Source organism: Camelus ferus, chromosome 12 (assembly GCF_009834535.1).
Source record: "Camelus ferus isolate YT-003-E chromosome 12, BCGSAC_Cfer_1.0, whole genome shotgun sequence".
Lineage (NCBI taxonomy): Eukaryota > Metazoa > Chordata > Mammalia > Artiodactyla > Camelidae > Camelus > Camelus ferus.
The window spans coordinates 45,191,081-45,199,611 of NC_045707.1; the positions used below are offsets into that span (position 1 = coordinate 45,191,081).

An 8,531-nucleotide genomic window follows, 5' to 3' on the forward strand; every position below is an offset into this window, starting at 1 on the left:
GTTCTTACAAGATGAAATCTCCATCTCATGCAAAGGGAAAGAAAGACTCCAGTAATTACAAACTGTCCACCGTCTAGAGAAGAGGTTGCATGACATGATGGAAAGACAGAGGCTTTGGATCCCAGCTGACTGGGTTCAAACATGCCCCTTGGTAGTAAGGTGGTACTTCATTCTCAGTTCAACCACTCAATGTGTATAAAATGGAAGTGATAATGTTGATCCCAAAGGATGAGATTAGACAATATGGGAAAAGCACCTCAGCGTATGATGAGCACTCAGTCCAATAGTTCCCTGGGTGCTGGGTACTAAAGAAGGAGGTTCTGGCGTGAGCAGATTTTCTTGAACCAATTTACTTTCTGCCTGGAAAGGGAAGTCGTACATCTGGAGAGTGGATCTCAACTTGGGGTTGATTTTGCCCCCCAGGGGACATTTGGCAATGTCTGGAGACATTTTCGGTTGTCATAATTTGGTAGAAAGTTGCTACTAGAATCTAGTGGGTAGAGTCCATGGAGGCTGCTAAATATCCTACAATGCACAGGACAGCCTCTCAGAACACAGAATTCTCTGCTTCCAAATGTCAACAGTGCCAAGACTGAGAAGCCCTGGCCCGGCCCGAAGCTGGGTCTTTACTGTTCCTTCCGCAGTGTTTAGTCAATATGCCAAGTGAGCCCAACTGTAGAGGTTCATGCTCTGAAGCAGCCGGTGAGGGGAAATGTTCATCGGTCACTAAAATGTGCTAGTGTAGGGGTCCTAACAATCTTTGTCTGAGGCTGGAGTAATTCATTTAGAACGTGTTTACACATTACACAAAGAATATCAGGTTTGGGGACATTAACTGTTTGGAGGAGGGAAATCGTGTCCTACGTCACCTTGAGAAACAAGAGAAGTAGTTTTCCAAAAGCAGCATGGAATCCTCATTGGGGAAAAATCAGTGAGGCTCACGGGCCATGGAAATGACCTGAAGGTCACCGAGGACTAACATTTAAACATGGCGAAGGGTCGAGACTGTGAGATATAAAGGTTGAGCCAGACTCCTTCAGGGTCCTCAGACTGAGGAAGGCCATTTTAAATTGCTCAGTGCAGGGCTTCATATTTTTAAAAGAGATACGAAGAAATCCACAGAAAAACCACAACAATAGCTAGAAAATAAAAAGAGCTTTCTGAAAACAGGCAAAAAAGTTTAGGGTTATGTTTTTTTTTGTTTGTTTTTGTTTTTGTTTTTTTTTTAACATGGAAAAGAGAGGACTGAGTATGTGTGGATTCAAACAAGAAAGATTATCACCAGGAGAAAAATGGCCAGCTGTTTTCCATCTCCATGGAGGAGCAAATTATAGGAAATGGGCTGAGATTACAGCACAATGGTGGTTATGAATACGAAAGCATTTCCTAATTGGAACCTGGAACAGACTTCAGAGGAAGACCATTCAATTCCCATTACTCAAGTTTGCTAAAAATAGGTTAAGTATTGACCTGACCACAGACAGGGGACTGGACGTGATGACTTCTTGAGCCCCTTGGTTTTCTCCTTCTTTTTGCCTATGTCTTCACGAGGCACAGCTAATTTGCTGATGCACAAAAAATTCAGTTGTTCCACTGTATGGCAAGTTTCTTAGACAGCCCACATGATGGCTTTTCATTGACTGCATTTTTAAGTTGACTGGTGGTTTTAGAGTCATTTGACAGAGCCTGTAACTTCATGACATTCACTTTACTCCTTGAGCTTGGACGTGAGCCTATAAATGACATGCTTACGGGTCATCGAGTCAGCCTTGTACTGACTGTAATGTTTAGTAGCCCGGCTCCACGAGTCGCCAGGTTCTTTAATGCTCAGACTAATACACACTTTGATGTAACCTGAACCAGTCACTCACACCAGACTAAATAAGGTGAGGAAATGATTCCAGGCTTTCAATTTGTTCCAAGGGTGTGCTCTTTGTGTCTAGAGTGTACTACTGTATTCATGTTGTAGCCAACATCTGAGTCTGAATGTGGCAGGTGGGGAGTTGGGGAAAAAAAGATGTGATCCTGCTGTTTCTGGCACTGTACAGAAATGAATCCATTCCATTTCCAAGTGAACTTACTAAATGGCTGATAGAAAAGTACCCCACCTATGGCAGCCTCCTGTCATGTACTATGAGAGCATCAAACTACTGCGTTTCCTTGGGCCATCTTGTACACATACTTTAACTTTTTTATGCTTACACTGTAAGTGGGAGCAGCAATGTAGATTGACTTGTTATCCATTAAGTTTTTAGCTTCTCTGCTAAAAAAATAGTTCCTCTGCAAACGTTCATTATTAGAAGCACCAGTAACCAGTAATTCCCTTGTTCTTAAAAGGTACAGAAAAAACAGTAAAATCATTGATGTGAATACAAAATGGTGCACATTCAATGGGAAATAAGTTTTGTCAAGGCAGAATTCTATACAAGGGCCTGCTGACCTGGTTTTATCCCTGTGGCCTGCTTTTTGGCTGTTGATTAACAACCAATCCTTCCTTCTTCCTTTGGTAATATAGCCTCTGAGTTCAGCAAGACCTATGACCGTTTAACTAAAGACTACATTTTGTAGCATCCCTTGCACTTAGGTGAGGTAAAGAATGAGTTTTGACTGATGAGATGTGGGCAGAAATAATGTGTGCCATTTCTGGTCCATGACCTTAAAGCAAAAGGATAACACTACCCTCCATGTCTTCCTTCTCCCCTTTCTATAGGCTGGGAGGCAGACATGATGGCAGGATCTGGAACAGCCACCTTTAACCATGAGACAGAAATTCTCTGTTGAGGATAATGGAGAACTGAGATGGAAGAAACTTGGATTTCCACTATCATGGAGCCTGCACATTAACCTTGGACTATTTACGCTTTGACTGTTACAGGACAAAAAAAATAAACATCTATTATTCAAGCTACTAGCTACTATTATTTTGACTTTCATAGCAGTAGTCAAACTGGTATCCTAACTATTACCTAACCCTCTGGGCACCAGAACTTCAAGTGTTTTGTTCATTCAGCAGAAAATATATGTATTGTTTGAGAGAGGGAGATAGATAGACAAACAACACACACATACATGGATGGACACACACACACACACACACACACACACACACTATTCACAACAATTTTTGAGACTTATCAACAAAGAATTGGTTGTAAAGAACTTACCCCACACTCGGTCATATGAGCTACGTACAACTTGCTTTGTGTTTTTCTATATAACGAACTAACAGACAGAGAATGATAACAGGCCCTCTAGTGAGGTGGCAAAGAGCACGGGCTCAGGAGCCAGGCAGCGATCCAGCTCAATGGCCAGGCGTAACCTCACTGAGTGTCCAGTTTCCCCATCTGCACAAGAAGGGTAATAATTGTTTCTGCCTCTGGGATATCATGAGGATTACATGAAATTCCACAGGTAAAGTGCTTATTAGAAGATGGCCTGGCGCATACTAAGCACTAAATAAAAATTCACTACTATTACAATTCTTAGTTCCTCTTCACTGATTGGCCAGTGATAATGCTAAAGAAACGTGGCTAAGGAAACGGTTCTACCCTGCTCTTACCTACTTGTATGTTTTGCCCTTGGTCTTATTTAAGATGCCTGATCCAAAATGTTTGCTTCTTACCTTATTAGTGAGTCCCAATCTCTGCTTATGCCTATGCTTCAGGTCCTTCTAGAACTGCTGTATCATTGTATTTTTGTAAATTGATTTCTAAAGGAAGCTTGAACAGTAGCAATTATATAGCTGCAGCCCTCTGTCTCTCACTGGAATCTCTCTCTCTCCCTCCTCCCTCCCTCCTCTATCTGTCTTTTTCTTTCTACATAACAGCTTTATTGAGATATAATTCACATACATGCATTTCACCTATGTAGGTAAAATGTGCAATTCAGTGGTTTTCAGTATATTCACAGAGTTGGGCAACCAGCACCACAGTGAATTCCAAACATTTCAATCACTCTGAAAAGAAGGTGTCCCCATTAGCCATCACTCCCCATTTGTCCTGCAGCCCTGCGTAACCATGAATTGACTTTCTATCTTTATATAGATTCACAAAGTCTTGACATTTCATATAAACAGAATCATACAGTCTCTGATTTCTCACGTCTGGTTTCTCTTACTTAGCACGATGTTTTCAAGGTTCATTATGTTGTAGCATATACCAATTCTCAATTCCTTTTTATGGCTGGATAGTATTCTATTATAGGGATATACCACACTCACTTCATCCATGCCAATCATACCTCAGTGAAGGCTGGCGGTGGGCATATCATCATCTGGTAACTGTCATAGTTAAACTCAATTCAGAAAGACTCAGCAATTGGATTCTAAAGTTAGTGACTGATGAGGGAGTATCTGTCACAAATTACCTCTTAGTTACAAAGAGAAAAATAGTTATTTTACAGTAGAGAAACCAGCAGACACCATCTTCATGACCAAAGTTAACATCACTAAGAATGGAACAAACGGACATGATGTATCTCATGATCCTGAAAAGAAACACTATCACGTCTGTGGGATCCCTGCTCAAAATATATTACCTGAATCTAACCATGAAGAAACCTCAGACAGACCCAAACTGAGGAACCTTTTATAAAGTAACTAGTTAGAACCCAAAAAATGTCAAGGTCATGGAACAGAATCTAAGGAACACATACAAATTAAAGGAGACCAAAGAGACATGGCAAATAAATGGGAACTGGGATCCTAGACTGGATTCTGGGCCAGAAATACAAATTGTTTTTGCAACAAAGAAAATTACAGGGACAATTTGTAAAATTTGTTAATTAAGAAAAAGTATTGTGTCAGTTTCAATTTCCTAATGTGAAAACTGTACTGTTATCACACTGTGTGAGAATGTCCACAATCTTGGGAAATATACAGTGAGAACTATTTCTCTCCAATGGTTCAGAAAAAATAATACACACACACACAAAATGATAGAATGATAAAACAATTAGGTAATTGTTAACAACTGGGGAATCTGAATGAAGAGCATGTAGGAGTTCTTCGTATTCTTGAAACTTTTCTGTAAGTCTGAAATCATTTCAAAATAAAAGTTTCCAAAACTAGAGAAGAAGATGGGTGTCTCATGTCTCCTAACCCCACACAGGGGTCTCCACTTTGGTGTCTTCCATAGTTCATAGAAGATTTATGATTACTTGGTAAAAAAAAGATTGATGATTGACTGACTGGCAGTCAGAGTGCATTGTTTATTCTCTTTTGAGTCTTACGGGATTTTTAAAAAAGCAGCTACAATATCATTTTTAATTTATAAAGTCAGATCCTGGGATAAACAAATATTGTCCAAGGAACAACAAGGAAGCCAAAATTTGTCAGTAGGTGACTGCGGGCTGGAACTGAAAGATCATCACCATCTAGCCAGCCCTTCCTCTAATGGAGTTTATTACAACTGCTGTAAAACTGAATCATGGCCCAGAGGTTGCTGGGAGGGAGAATGAAAAGGCAGTTGAGAATACAAAACATCATAAGATGCTGAAATTCAATACTGTTAGTTAGAGACTCCAGGTATGTTTAGTTAGCACCAAAAATAAATAGGTGCTATTTTGCATAAAAAACTTAAAAAAATTATATTTATTTGCAATATAAACAAAGTCCTAATGCTGGTTCAGGATATATAAATACACATATACATATATGTGTATATACATGTACGTATATATGTAAGAGACACAAATTTTCCTTTGTAAGATTGTAAAGCAAAACTGGCCACTCTCTCGGCATACCCTCATTTACACAAATCTGATGTATCTTTCTGGGTTTTTCTTTTCACAAGTAAAAAAGTGAGAGAAGGAGGACCCTGAACAGCATGGAAGCTTTTTGCCAATTTCTTGACCATAGCAAGATTTTAACCCAGTGCCTTAAAGACTCTCTGAAAGCCACCCTGTGAGAAGATGCAGTGGGGCAGAGTCTATTTGTTACTTTTACTTAAAATATTCAAATTATATGAAAAACTTGGAAAATTATTATATAAACCACCTTTTCTACATACTTCCAGTCGCTTTTGTTTAACTTTTTTTCCCTCATGGGAGAAAAACTTTAATTGCTGTTGCAAAAACGTCTGTATGAAGTAGAAATTGGTTTCAATAACATTAGTAGGAGCATATGTTCTAGAAAGTGGAGGTAACTGGATGTAAAATCCTGGCAGCAGTTTAATATAGAACAGTCACAGGTGGCTAGGTTGAGGCCAACACCTGATGAGGACGAAAGCCTTGTCTGCGGGAAATTTCGGATGATACCTGGAGAAGTAATACACTGAGTGTAAACCAAATTGAATTGTTCTCGCAAGTGTTGTAAAGTTTCATATAGTATAAGGGTTTTTTCTACATGCATTTCAATTTCACAGCAAGAGTGGCATAGGATACCTAAACACAGAAGAGAGCATTCATGCAACATATCTAACTCCTTGATATAATAGTGCATACAATTCAAAATGATAACACTATCATTATGTCTAGGGCTTTCTGCAACTGCAAGGTGGTGGTTATGGAAAGCACGGCCCCTGGTGTCAATATCTAAAAAGCAACCATCACCTTATTCTATGTGTGTTCTCTTTCTGTGTTTTTTCTTCATTTTTCTGAATCAACTCTGCTGTCATTGCTGCTTCTCAGCAAAACTGGTAAAAATAAAATTGTAATCATTGAACACAGCGCTCTGGCAATCAAGACGTTTAAAATCTTCAACCTTCTGGGGCGAAGACAGCACTGTGCGAACATTTAGAACTCTGATTTACAAACAAGCTGGTCACAAGTGTTCCTGGCTTGAAGTCTTCCACAACTTCCCTGATCAGGTCATGATAGGAGGTCTGACTTAAGTTTGTTTCAAAGCTAACATAAAAAAAAATTCTGTTTCTGGAGTGATGTGAATAGTCCAATAAGTTCCATCCAATTTCACTCTGTTATGGAATACCCACAACGACTGAACTCTGTGGCATTAATGACAGAACCTAGTATCAGGTCATGAGTTCCACTCTCACAAGTGACATCCTTTGTAGTAACACCATTTTTTATTAGAACTGGTCCATAACTTCTAGGTCAAGCTCACTCATCAAGATTTCCAGGGTTTGATCTGGCTGACTAATTACCCTACCTTCAGGGAAATCCAAAGTATACAAGTACCAACAGTTAGAATTCATACATCCCATGCAATAAGTTGCATTAAGAAACTCTGTTTCTTCCTGGAAATTGTGGTGTGGGTACCCCTGATGAGAAAGCTTCATGAAATTCTTATAAGAATAAAAGAAGCTTTGAATTGAGTCAAACCCACTGTAGTCCCTAGCAAGTTTCAACAGGGGAACCAGTGCTTTCAGCAAGAGGGTGGTACCACATGTTTTCAAAATGAAACATCTCTTGGAGACAAACATGCTACTCTCACTGCAGACATATGCTTCCTGCTTGTCAGTTTTTGTTACACTTAAGATTGAACATTGCACATCTATCAAAAGTATGTCCCACTCAGGTCATATATTGACCCAGCAATCCTACTCCTGGGCATATATCCAGAGGGAACTCTAATTCAAAAAGACACATGCACCCCAATGTTCATAGCAGTACCATTCACAATGGCCAAGATGGAAACAAACTAAATGTCCATCGACAGATGACTGGATAAAGAAGTTGTGGTATATCTATATAACGGAATACCACTCAGCCATAAGAAGAAATAAAATAATGCCATTTGCAGCAGCATGGATGGAACTGGAGATTGTCATTCTAAGTTAAGTACGCTGGAAAGAGAAAGAAAAATACCATATGATATCACTCAAATGTGGAATCTTGGGATGGTGCAAAGACCCCCAGATCTTTGGTTTGTATTGGGCTGCTGCCTGGAGAACCAAACCTCCAGCAGCTTCTTGGTGCCTTGGAAAAACTGTGCAGTTTCCATCACCGTGAGACTAGTGAGCAACCAACAATCACAGAAAATCAACTAAATTAAATGTCTTCTCCTGCTGCTGCTGCTGCAGATTGTTCCAGTTCAGGTTTCTTTTTTTGCTGCAATTTTATAATTTTGTTAACTTAAAAAAAAAAGAGTTAATAAAATGTTCCTGGCTTTGTGTGTATGTGTGTGTGTGTGTGTGTGTGTGTGAATGTTGAACATGAGTCTGTTGGAGATGGAGGCAGATGCAGCTCAGCCTCTGGTTGTCCACTGTTTCCCCATCAGAGAGAGTTGAGTGAGCACTAGCTAATGTCGCCGGCCATACTGTGGACGCCCAATTTTTTTTCTAAATTAATAAACTCTATGATATTGGTTTTGATTGAGGCTTATCTACATCTAAACCTGAACATTGTATTTCTATTTCCTTTTCACATGAAACTTGTAATTATATATTATACAAATATTTTTCTCATGGATGGACCTTGAAGACATGTTGCTAAGTGAAATAAGTCAGAGAAATGGAAATACTGTGCATGTGGAATTTAAAAGGCAAAAAACTAAAAACAACCCACCAAACTCATAGAAAAAGAGATCACACTAGCAGGGGCATGGGGTGTGGGAAGGGGGAACTGAATAAAGA

At 39.5% G+C, this 8,531-nt stretch overlaps 1 pseudogene; it reads right to left on the minus strand.

The window, feature by feature from the left end:
* Positions 1-6,598: 6,598 nt before the first annotated feature.
* LOC102509022 lies at positions 6,599-7,900 on the minus strand (annotated as a pseudogene).
* Positions 7,901-8,531: the final 631 nt, after the last annotated feature.